The sequence below is a fragment of the Haliotis rubra genome, unplaced genomic scaffold (assembly GCF_003918875.1).
Source record: "Haliotis rubra isolate DU_JTF1 unplaced genomic scaffold, ASM391887v1 Scf502, whole genome shotgun sequence".
NCBI lineage: Eukaryota > Metazoa > Mollusca > Gastropoda > Lepetellida > Haliotidae > Haliotis > Haliotis rubra.
The window spans coordinates 655,489-669,587 of record NW_025767194.1 but is presented as its reverse complement, the minus strand read 5'-3'; positions in this window follow the sequence as shown (position 1 = coordinate 669,587).

The following is a 14,099-nucleotide window of genomic DNA, read 5'->3' as shown; positions in this document are numbered from 1 at the left end:
TTGCTTGTTCGGGAACAACATTCGAGATACTAGATATTTACACTACAATTACAGTATCATCTATAATCAAGACAACATGTAGGAAGGCGTTTCCTATTCTCGCGGTACTTACGGATATCGGATGAAAAAATAACACAAACAATTCTTATTGTATGCATGCTTGTTGTGTATAAATGAAGGGCCTTCTCCTCTATCATCAACATCTATCAGCTGCCAGATCCATCAGGTGAATTACCACTCGTGAGCCCGGTGATAAACAATGCCATCCGCCATTGACGAAACGAGGCTTCTCCCATTCTCGCTTTATTACCAGGAATTAACGTTATTGGGTGTATGGAAGAGCAATCCTGCCGGAAAGGGCGGGAAAAGTAATGATATGTCCAAGTTGGTATAAAATCCCCAATATTCGTGACACTGCAAAATTTTGATCACTCACAGACTTGGGCCATTTCCTATAGTTACCAGTCGGTGATGTAAACAACCGGTAAGTGTCGCGCATCTGGCGATTTCGGCGGAAAACGTGTTTACCGCGAGAATAGGAAACCACCGAGAATAGCATTGCAGAATGAATAATTACACCAGAGTAAGGAGCCACTTCACACACGCACGCACAGACACACTCACACACACACGTACACACACACGTACTTATATACCCAAAATACACCCCTGACGGTTCTATCCAATGTAAGACTATTACAATTCTTTGCAATGAAAAAGATCCCATATATTTCAATATAAGTGGGGCAAGCGCAGGAGATCTTTTCTCACCTTACATCAGGATCAGCAGTCAGTGATGATCGTTATTTTCACCAGCCTAACCTCTTGCTGCAAAGTAACTATTATCACCATTGATGTTCCACTGTCAATATATTTTGTACTGCTGTTGCATTTGCACTGCTACTCTATTTTGTACCGTTCTAATTGATTTGCAATAACTTGAAGTGATTTGATTTGTAGCCTGCCTCAGTTTATATTACACTTGTTAATTGTATAACATTTCTTTGTTGTTTGTTTCACGCTACATTCGTTTGCGTTTACTTAAATTAAATCATCAAACAATATATGCGTACTATTTATGAAAACGTTTAATGTGGCAATATAATAAGAATGAACGTTAAAAGTATGAAACGACGTACATGGAACAAATCTCTCCTCTTTATTAATTGTGTCTCGTAACACAGAGATAACATTATAATCTAATCTAATCTATAATCTACATTAATCTCTAATTTCTGTATACCATCGAAATAATGTGTGACAATACAAGAAGACCAAGTTGTGATTCAAATCTATTTATACAATATTCAGAGTCTACTATTTTTGCCATATGTACTGTAAGGAATCTGTTTCTGGGGATGGTCAAGTCGTTTGGGGTTTTTTATATATAATTTTGCGCTGACGGTTTGTTTAAATGCTTGACGGATCCAAGAGTTCTGACTGAGCCTTCATCCGTGTTGGGCATTGGTGGCTCCACAGTTAAACGTCAGTCGTTACGTTGAGGTAACGTTGAGATTACATTGCCCAATATATAGGCGTAACTAACTTCCCAATTGTCCGACATGTGGCTATCAAACCTATGTCACCACACTTGTTCGAAGTGGGGCAAGCGCAGGAAATTATATCTCACGTTACATCATGACCCTTCTGTCACAGTTGGTTATGTTGAAGGCTGCAGTGTTGGGGAGTGTATATATTCTCCGGAAAGTTCTTGGTGGGTTCGACCAGGCAGCGTTTCCTGGGAGAAGTCCCATTCGCTGTCTGGGTTGCGTGTAGAGGGGGTATTGACCCTGAGCTGATGATGAGCTTTACCAGCCCGATACTGCCATGATCACCCAAACCTTCTCTGTTGCATTTTCATCTTAATCTGTAAAACATGATAATAATATTGCACCTAAAATTATAATTATAAGAGCAAGTATTCACCGTGGTTTAACGATGGCATTCGAAAGATCGCTAAGAGTGAGTGAGTTAAATCAGATTGGGTAATGATGTCTTTCAGTGGCATTTAGAAGTTGTACATGAGGGAAATAAATAAGAAGTTTAATCCATAAAACATATCTTGAAGATTGGGTAATGTTCAGAGAATTGGGAAATACAGCATATTCTGCTTTCTACCAAAAGAATGATTGACTTGATTCCGTAATGGGGCCGCCGGCCATTATACAATAAGGCTCTATACATAGCATAGCTTTTGTGACGGGAGCGCCAGTCGAACATTCAACATTAAAATGAATATAAGTCACAGTCTTCAGGGCGTGTTTTTTCAGTACAAGAAATCTGTGTTTTTTCTTTAACGCAAGGAATATATACTACACATCAAAAGTTTAGACTCACTTAACGCACTCACTATATGCACTCGCTAGTTTAGAACCGTAAAAGGTTTGCACCTCTGGCGAGGCCTGGAAGCCCCATATCTCAGCTCCTAGCAACAACGTTGGTAACATCTTAATGTCAAATATGCTCAAAAGGACGCGTGAAATTAATTTATCAAAGTGAGATCTTTTTGTTTCAAGGCATTGTAGTAGTTTATTTGCTTGAAGGACTAATATTTTCAAGGTTCGATACCACGATCTTCAGCACGATACCCAAGTATATGTGGTAACCACTCTAATTCTCGCCTTTATTAAAGGATTGATATTTTCTGACACGACCACCGTTTCTGAAAAAAACAATTATTTTACTTTTAACTGCCAAAGTGACAACTTGATTACTCGTCTCCGTAGACACACAACCGTAATATCAAACATATGCATCATCAGCAAATAACAATACTAATAGGTAAATGAACCCAAACTTAATAGACCATTGGCCGTCCTCACACAAAAACATAACTATGTCATTGATTTAAAAGGAGAATAGAGAGGGACCTGTAGTGACCGCTAATCTCACTTGCCTGCTCCACGAATCGTTTACAATTCCATATTCGCCTCTAATTCCATATTCCCCTCAAAATTCCGGTTTTCGCTATACGGGAGGAAACATCATTAATACACAAGAAAGGACATACTAATGACTAAACCAATTACATGCTGTTGGTCTAAGGCCTTCAAAGAATGTGTATTCAAATATTGATTTAATTACCTCAGAGATAATGATTTTCTATTTAACTTCCAACAAGTTTTTAGGCATGTTGTCTCTACCGCTAATCAGTTCATTAGCTTATTCAAGTAACACTGTATGCTTTAGATCACGGAAATGAGATCTGGACCACCGTATTCAGGGACTTAAGTAAGTTTGATACAGTTTGACATACCGGGTCTGCTATTCAAACTACAAAAATATGGAAATACAACATTCTCAAATAAATGAGTTCTAAATAGAACACGCCCCTGCCATAGATCGCATAGTAATGCAGCTGTTGAAGAAGTGCCTATAATATATGGAAAAAAGAAACATCACTCGTTACAGTTACGTCTACTTCACTTCTGAGACACCGGAGATCAGTTCTAACCCGAAAGATGATCGACCTAGCCTTGTACAGGGCTAGAATCGGGACTTTCTCACACCCACCCGGGACCCGCCAGGTAGGCCATGTTGGCAGGTTTCACCTGACACACAGCACAGTAGCAGTTTTCCCTACATGTGTACATTGAGTGCTTGTGCGGTGTTTTTTACGATGTACTTGTCTCTCTCACTGGCTATGATGAGATTTGGGAATGTTGTAGCCCAGTCATACCAAAACTTTGAGTGTGTCCTACCTAGGGAAAGTGATTGTCTACATCTGTGCATTGGTGACGTCACCAGTCATCTACCTGTGTTCACCGGACCGTATCAGTGTGCTATTGATCTGATTGTCGACAATCTCACTGTAGGTATAGTGGTTCGCTTCCAATTGATTCTCTCCAATGACATTGAGTCAAATCCTGGACCTGATTATGTCACACAACAAGATCTGATTGATATCAAAAATACACTTGTGGCTGAAATTAGAGATTTTCGCAGATATATGCAAGATGACATCAATGTTTTGAAATCAGAAATGAAAGAGATCAATGTGAAATTTAGAAGCTTAGAGAATCGTGTTGGTATGATTGAGAAGGACGCAAACCGGATTGATATGCTATCAACGAAATTCGACAATATGAAGGATCAAGTTGAAAAACAAGCTGAGACCCTGGATAGGCTCGAGACCTTTAGTCGTAGAGACAACGTGGTATTTTACAACATAAGTGAGAGCCAAAACGAGACATATCAGAACTGTAGAGACACAGTGTTAAATGTGTTAAACCAGCATTCTCGTCGCACCTGGGAAAGAGCGGGGATTCTACGGGCACACCGTGTAGGATTGAAACGTGACAATCAACGACCATGTCCCCTCATTGTCAAATTTGCTGTATCTGAGGATAAAATTAGCGCATTAAAACTCCGTCCAGAACTTGAGAAGTCTGCAATTGGAGTATCAAATGATCTGACGAAACGTCAACGCGACACAATCAGTGAACATAGAGATAAAGGTCTCATTGCCTACTACAAGAACGGACGTTTGATTACCCGACCGAAAGATTACTCCTCTACGGAACCGAAAACTGGACTATCCAGTCAAGAAACCGTCAGTTTGGACAGAACTTTCGACAAGGCAATGAGACGCCTGAACCACGTCAGCTTTCTTGTTGACAATCAGACGACGTCGACACCCGCACCCACACCCGCACCCGCACCTACACCCACAACAAGAAGCGCTCCTACAATGTCATCACAATAGGAAATCGGCCGGGCCTGTAGCCAATTACAAACACCTGTTGATGACACGGATGACCAACACACGCCTCGTGATGACACAAATCGTAGTGACTTCTACGATAACATCTCTTTTGTTCCCTTTTCATTCCTTTCATGGAATATCGATGGCCTAAAGAGCAAGTTACAAGACTCAGATATCTTAGCCTTCCTAGGTCAGTTTGACCTAATATGCCTATACGAGACTTTTGTTGATAATCTGGTCACTATACAAGAGTTATCTGAATTTCACTTGTATTTTTGTAAAGCTCATAAATTGTCTAATTTTGGAAGGCTTTCAGGGGGTACCTACATGTTTATACGGAATTCATTGTCACAATACTGTTCAGAGATACCTTATACAATATCAAATGTTATCTGTTTACGCTTAAACAAACATATGTTGAATACCGAACGAGATATTTTACTCTTTGCTGTATATGTTCCACCAGAAGGTTCAACATTCTATAAGAAAGTACAAACATGTACCCTGTTTGATCAATTAGAAGAGTGATTGTTAGACAACCCCCATCATATGACTGATTGTGATATTCATATTATGGGTTAATTTAACGCTCGTGTTGGAGATGGTAATCAACCACCTGACGCTCCAGATGATAGAATTGATCACTATTTTCCTGAAGATGAACCAGTACCTATAGACACCAGGTCAACTCAGGATGTTATTGTAAATTGATTTGGGAATCTACTTTTGAACTTTTGCTGTTTTTAACTTGTTTCTAGTTAATGGACGTGTGAAAGGTGATGAGGTCAGTTCCCGTACATTTCTGACCAGGGCTGTAGTGTTATTGATTATATTCTTTCGTCCCCTAATTTATTCAAATACTTTTTTAGTTTCAAAATATGTGATAGAATTGACGGCAAACACATGCCACTGGTACTTAGTTTTAAAAGTGTAAAAAGCAATTAAAATCAACAACTGGAAAATGATTGCACCCCAAAGTATAAATGGAAATCATGTGATGAACAAATATTCGTATGTAGTATATATGATAGAAAGCATGTACTAGACTTACTAATAGATGAAATTTCAATTGACACTAATAATGCTGTTTCCAAATTTGCAGATTGGATATTAGAAGCGGCAGGTTGTATGAAAATGCCACCTCGATGTAAAACTAGACCTAAGAACTTCTATGGTAGTGATTGCCACAGGGCTAAAATAGAGGCAAGAAAGGGTCTTAAGCGCTTTAGAAATGATAGGAATATCCTAAATAGAAAGAAATATTGCATACTCAGAAATACTTATAAAAATAAATGTAGGAAGTGAAAAGAATCAACCAACAGCTAACAGCCAGAAAGTTATATAACTCTAGACACAATCCTAAATCATTTTGGAAGGAACTGAGAAATATATCTAATCCCAGGAAACCACCACCCGATATTTCTGATGAATGATGGTTTTATCACTTCAAATTACTGTATGATAAAACTGATCTTACTGATCAAGATCAAGATACTTTTGTTACATGTGCTGCACATATTTGTCCTGAATCAAGCGATTTTGAGAAACAGATTGAATCAAGCGATTTTGAGAAACAGATTTTGGATTCTCCAATTATGGAAGAAGAAATTTTCGATGCTATGAAACGGTTATAAATCGTCTGGGGTCGACAATATATTAGCAGAAATGATTAAATCATCGGAAAAGGTCGTTATGCCATTTCTTCTCGTATTATGTAATAAACTATTTGAGAGTGGCAGCTTTCCAGATGCTTGGAATAAAGCAATAATTATTCCATTACATAAGAAGGGTGATATCCACAACCCAGATAACTATAGGGGCATTTCATTGCTAAGTATTTTAAGCAAATTATATACCAGCATATTAAACACTCGTTTAAAACAATGGGCAATTTTCAAGAATAAGATATCATAAACTCAAGCGGGTTTTAGAGGAGGTTATTCTACAATAGACCACATTTTCACGTTGAATGCACTTATTGAAAAATGCTTATGTAAAAAGAGAAAAAATTGTTTGTTGCTTTCATAGATTTCAAAAAGGCTTTTGATTCAATAGACAGATTTAAATTATGGAGCTTGTTATCAAGCTACGGCTTGGGTGGGAAAATGATGCTATTGCTAAAAGGTATTTACTCTTCCGTTAAATCATGTGTGCGATGTAATTCACATTTAACAGACTACTTTAACTGTCCTTTTGGTCTCAAACAAGGTTGTATGTTGAGTCCAATCCTCTTCTTTCTGTTCATAAATGAGCTTTCTATTGAAATTTCACAAAATGGAAAACACGGCATCCAGTTATTTCCCGATATTTCCCGTTTCCCTATTTTTGTAAATGCAGCTGTTCGTTGTCTTAACTACTGGATTAAAATAATAACAATGCAAAAAGATCGCATACCAAAGAAAGCTTATGAAATGTTACTTAATCTCGATAACCTTGGCTATGAGACATGGGCTTAAAAAATTCGCTATTTGCTCTTTTCTTATGGATTTGGATTTGTTTGGTTATCACAAACTGTTGGAAATCGTGTAAGTTTTATCGGAATCTTCAAAACGCGTTTAGTGGATGTTTTTAAACAAAACTGGAGATCCGATCTTGACAATAGCACACGTTATGTTTTGTATAGAGAATTCAAAAGTTTATTAAACCCTGAAAAATACCTTTTTGAAATTGCAGATTATAAATTACATAAATATTTAGTTAGATTTAGAGCAGGATTACTAAGGTTAAAATTTAATGAAGGACGATGGTGTAAAATTATCGCAAATTTGAGAACGTGTCCTATCTGTTACGGAGGTGTAGAAGACGAATACCATTTTACTTTCAATTGTCCTAGATATGATGACTTACGTCGTAAATATTTACCAAGTGATTTCAAAACGAATATGCATAACTTTAAGAAACTACTTATGACAAATAACGTACATAGTTTGAAAATGCTCAGCCTATATATAATGCATTCTTATGAACGAAGATGTAAGGTATTACAAGAATGATAATATTAAATACCATATTATACTTTTGTTATTATCATATCATATCTTTATCTACTTTATCCATATAAACCTGTATTGTATGTTCAGATTACCTGTATACATGTATGCAGATGGGCGTGTATACATATATGCAAATTGTATTATAATGTATGAAACTGTATGTATATGGGCCCGGTGGCCTTTGTACGGAAATAAAGTGTTGATTGAATTGAAATAGACTACAACATGCTGATGTACAGGGTTCCGAGTCTGATGCTGAAACAGTTAAAGCCGGTGTGTACCAGGGCTCCGTCATGAGGCTGCTGCTGTTCATTATATTCTGTTCATTATAAATAGACCACCTCCGTGGTGTAGTGGTTAGAGCGTCCGCCCGGATAGCGGAAGGTCGCGGGTTCGATCCCCGACCGCGTCATACCATAAGACGTTAAAATATGGTACTCGGAGTCAGTATAATGTGTCTGAGTGGAGTATTCATGCTTCACTGCGGCATGGTATCTCAGTGGGCTAGCACTATAAAACCAGCTTAAGTCTGGGCTAGTACAAGCAGCCGCACATACACATACACACGCATGCACGTCGTCATATGAGCGAAATATTCTCAAGCACGACGTAAAACCCAACTTCACCTCACCTCATTATAAATATCAACGACATTGTTGAAGGCATCAAAAGCAAAACCCATCCTTTGGCAGATGATACTTATGTAATAGTAAATGATCCAAAAGAAACAACAGATTGTCTCAACACTGAGTTAAATAGAATTTCTAATTTGGCTCATTTGTGGCAGGTTACATTTAGTGCCAAGAAAACTGAAACTAATATATCGGAATATATACACTTCCCAGATTTAACTTTAAATCAAGAATATAGATAATGGCATACCGATATGGATTCGATTGTAAGGTGGGTCCAATGATCAACTCGTTTATCTGGGATAAGTCTTGAATCAACTTCCTCACGAAAACTGTGCTCATAGTTAGGATAATCGCACTGTTCTGCAACACTGCTAAAGACATTGGACGCGTTGAGGAACATCTTTGGTGCAGTACGGGTCACAATGCAAAATGATTTATACAATGAAACCAAATATAAATCTGTCTGAGAGAAGAAATATCTTCAAATTAACAATGGTTATTTCCAATTTTATGCGTAACTCAACACCAAACTACTAAAGAGAACTTATTCCTGAAAACGTTTCGGAATCATCTTCCTAAAGGTATATTCTAGAAATCGAGATAATTTGCCTCTTATCAACTACAAGACGGCATTTTCTTGCTGATACTTGAAGACTATGGCTTTAAATTCTACTCGCTAAAACTACTAGTCTGAACACAGCTTTTGCGTTGATGTTCATTATTTAACATGTTTCTGTTTAGCCATACATGCTCGCCTGAGGTGTAATTGACATGTTTACTCGACATCTGTCTCACTCTGTGCCCGTGTTCATCACTGTGAAGATTCTCTCCATTATTCTATTAGTAATAGGGAGAGCCACATTTCCGAAACAGATAGCCAAAATTGATGTGGCTCTCCCGGCAATAGTTATGGTTGCGTGAACATGGAATGTGGCTCTCCCGGCTATGCTGTCAAAACATATTTAGTGATTCAAACAGGTTACCGTATTTAACAAAACAAGACGTTTCTTCATAATTCCATTCAGATCTCAACATATTTTATGTTTATAATTTGCACAATATAATATACTAATAGGTATTTTACATACAATATTATCATATAATAAAAGTAAGTGAGTGAGTGAGTTTAGTTTTACGCTGCACTCAACAATATTCCAGCCAAACGGTGGCGGCCTGTAAATAATCGGATCTGGACCAGACAATCCAGGGATCAACAGCATGAACATCAATCTACATAATTGGGATGCGATGACATGTCAGTCAGCGAGCCTGACCACCCGATCCCGTTAGTCGCCTCTTACAAGCATGGCTTACTGAAGGTTCATTCTAACCCGGACCTTCACGGGTATAATAATAATAATAAATCTTAATCTGTAAAACATAATAATAATGATAATGGTGTAGTTTGTTGTCATGTGTGAAAACAGATAAAATGGCTTAAGATCACAAACATTCCTTTTTACACCCCCTACTGCAGATGCAGGAGGTACCCCTCATGGTCTGTATACTCCATCTCACTCAGTTTGTTGGTTCAGAAGCTTGGTCTTAAGTGATGCAACGAGCGTCAATGGTTCTGTATTTCTTTCTTCGTGAAGGTTCTGTCCACTGGTCAGATAGCCTCAGGAAAGCAACCCCTGTGAGAGACTTCTCACGCTGAAAGAGCTTTACTATCTCGTAAATGTCAGGTGGCACTCTTGGACAAGTCTCTTTACATTATTGTGCCATCCTTCTAGGTTATTGTTGGTACGGTGGCCTTGGTTTCGAAATCAGTTAGATTAATCTGGACATTCTAGACTCTCTTTATGCCCTATAAAATCATTCTATACGTGAAATTGATGCAAATACTGCTTGAATATTGCTACGTTTTGGCGATTGAAATTGCTGTGTGTAAAATGTTACTTTGCAAGCACACATGTTAACAAAGATAATTTTAGGTGTTCCTGAACACTTTTTCTCAATATCAAAGACACGTTGTACTTGTTTTCACTAATGCAAATCAGCAGAAAATGGTGACTTGTCTCAAAGCAGGATTTTATTTCAACCTTTCTTTTGGACATCTAAATCACTGTTATTGGTTTATTTCGGCATGGCCGAAAATAGGACAGTTTAACTCTTCTGCAACAGATGTTTTTCACCTAAATATGAATGCGTTTGAGAATTTGGTTCGTGATTTGCATAAAACAGTGTTGTTAAGCTCTCTTGTAAACTAATACCTTCTAACATATCTTTGATAGTTTGTAAGTAATTCATAAAGGTAGGAGGGTAACGTTTCTTTTGGCGTCTTTTACCGGTATTGCTTAGACGCCACGCTTGTGCGTAGGAAAGAGTATTCGTTTCTTGTGAAAACAACTTTATACATGGGGACACTCTTTTACCGGTTACGGTAATCCATTCATTAATTATGCTATTGGAAATTTGGCTTTACCGGCTACAGCCATGTAATTGAAATGTGGCCTTCCCGGCAATAGTCATTTTGTAAATGTGGCCTGAAGGCCTGACACCACTCTATTAGTTTGCCCTGTATATGGGATGGAAATTCTTACATGCTGTAGGAAAAAGCCTGTTATCCATGTTATTTGGAGAGGCATTGAAATAATCCCACAAAAATATGTATATCACCATTTTCATGGAGTAAATACGTTTCAGCACAATTCAGGATAAACCTGTGACATTTAAGTGGATCTGACTATGCTTGATAACGGTGTTAGAACCTTCACCGAAACATCGCACTCACAGCAATAAAGAAGTTGTTCATCCATATATTGTACCTTCCTTACTGCTACTCCAACTTCTAATTCATATATATATATAATTTCTATATATATATCTATATCCCTCTCTATATATATATATATATATATATATATATATATATAAAGGTATCTCTCTCTCTCTCTCTCTCTCATAAAATAATAAAATAAAATAATGAAAATCCGTTCAGTTGTGTCATTATTGGTGATGTCAATGTGGAAAGCAGTAGTTCAGCGACCAAGAGAGGTCAGTCTACCCTTCAGTCTGCCGCTGGAATGTAACCACAGGCCAACAGCATCCTAAACATTTTATGAGCGCATCATTCTCTGGCCCCAACAATCATCAGAAATAAACTTTCAGTGATTCCTGCCACGTGACACCATGGGATGGCGTTCCTCTCGCAGTGTATATAGGCTCAGCCAGCATTCTTGAAACTTTAGTCTCAACAACGTAGACAACGTACTAAACCCTTAAAACAAGCTCTTCACAACGGAGCTCTATATAACAGGTTTTTGTTTGTTTGTTGTTTAAATGAGCGATTCTGGAGGAGGCAATCCAGTGATTATCAACATGAGCATGGGCCTACGCAACTGGGATACGATGTGTCAACCAAATTCTAACCCGGGATCTACACTACAAGAGTACAGGGTCCTATAAGAGTTTGATAATGCCAGGTGGTCACCACTGCAGTTTGAGCATGTTATGGTGTTATTGCAGTGCAAGATCTTGCACCATGTCCAAATATTTGGCAAATGTGTAACACTGGAGCAGATTTGGTACATATGCGTACCTCCACTCCGGTATTACAGTATCCAGCTTTGATGGATTTCGGAAATAATGCCAACGTCATTGTGGTTAATTGGGTTGTCCTGTATCTGTGTGACTCCGATATTAAAATAAACAATGCAGTCTTTACCTCAAAATGATGTGATATGAATCTAAGCTGTCGGGGTATGATATCACGCATAGGCTCTTTAATGTTTCCGAAATTTCCTATCCGGCAAGTGCTTTCTTCGAAACAGTTATATTTTTACGTATCCATGGCAGCGTCTGCTTCTGGAACATGGTTCCAAAAGTTTAATAGGCACATCAGGCAAATGGCCAAATGGCAAATGAAAATGTGATTCGGAGCAACTGTCTCAATACAATCCACATACAAGCCGCATACAAGTAGATATAATCACTAACCATACGACAGGTTTTCAGTGCGATATATACTCAAGGTAAGCAGGTCATCTCTAATATATATCGTATTGGACCTCCTTAGCACAGATCCCAAACACATCTTACTCATCTCCTTTACACGGATGACCATGAACATTTGCCAATGGAGACATTACACTGTAAACACAAACTGTCCTTGTCGTGTCCCTTTCCAATAACATCGGGTTCTAAGGTAAATTGTGGCAATATAGGAAACGGAGCATTAGTCTCTTAACTTGGTGAAGGAGGTGAGGTGAGGTGAAATTGGGTTTAACGTCGTGCTTGAGAATATTTCGCTCATATGACGACGTGCATGCGTGTGTATGTGTATGTGCGGCTGGTTGTACTAGCCCAGACTGAAGCTGGTTTTATAGTGCTAGCCCACTGAGATATCATGCCGCAGTGAAGCATGAATGCCCCACTCAGACACATTATACTGACTCCGAGCCGACCAGTCCTTGTTGTACCCATTAATGCCTAGCGCCAGGCAGGGACCAACAAGTACCATATTTAAACGTCTTTTGGTATGACGCGGTCGGGGATCGAACCCGCAACCTTCCGCTCTCCGGGCGGACGCTCTTACCACTACACCACGGAGGCGGTCACTTGGTGAAGGAGTTATTGGTCATCGCGTAGAAGGCCTGTACGTACTTAGTGATGCAAGTTAGAGACAAACTCCAGCATGCCCATAAAAAGGACAAAGTTCTATCAGAATACAAATCAGGTAAATCCGGTGTTCAGAACCGATCGCTCGTAACAAAGACAAAGCTACAAACACAAGCCCCCCAAAATATAAACGCATAGCTGATTTTGAGAATATTGGACTCACGTAGCTACGGCAAAAACAATCCAAATATACTATTTCTTTCCAAAATGTCATCTTTGTGTGACTGTAAACAGCTTCAGCGCCAAAACGCGGCATTTTCAAATTTCCCCCTTGTTTTAGAAGCGTTTGAAGAAATATTCGATAAAACGTCACCAAGAAAACATGCAGAGCGGGAAAATATGCGGTATCATCACTATAAAATGGCAAACGTTGTGTTTAATTTTGTCATTCGTTTTGGCCTGGTAAAAATGGAAATCATGTCACGACTGAGATCCGCCAATCGAAACATTGTCATAGACCGCCTTGAAGATGGGGAGTCGCAATCTGCACTTGCCTGACAACGTTCATCAAAGCACCATATCTCGCCTTTGGGATCTTTTCCAGAAGACCAATTCCGCCCAAGATCGCCTGAGAAGCGGCCGTTCAAGAGTTACCACCCAAGCAAAGGGCTACTACATCCAGGATGCTCACTTGCGCCACCGTCTTGCCACAGCCGTGGAGACTGCACAACGCATCCCTCGTTTGAGAAGAATGTCCAACCAAACCCTCAGAAATCAATTGCGTGAAGTGGAGATTCGACCAAAAGGCCATCGGCGCAATCACTTGCGGTGGTGTCGTAGAGTCCGGAACTGGAACCTTAGGAACTGGAGGCGAGTCAGGTTCAGTGATAAATCACGATTTCTTCTTCACCGGCGAGATGGAAGACAGCGTGTTTACCATCGGAGAAAAGAACGTTTTGTCCCAAATTGCATTCGACAGCTCGACAGATTCGGCGAAGACAGTGTCGTGGTGTGGGGTGCAATAACCAGCACACAAAGATCTCATTTAGTGGTGGTTCAGGGAAAATTGACAGCAAATCGCTACAACAACGAAGTCCTTTGTACGTCATATGCTTCCGATTATGGACCGGCAAAGGGAGTTGTTCAAGCATGACAACGCTACTTCACATACAGCACGCGTCACGGTCTGCTACCTTGCCAATTCTA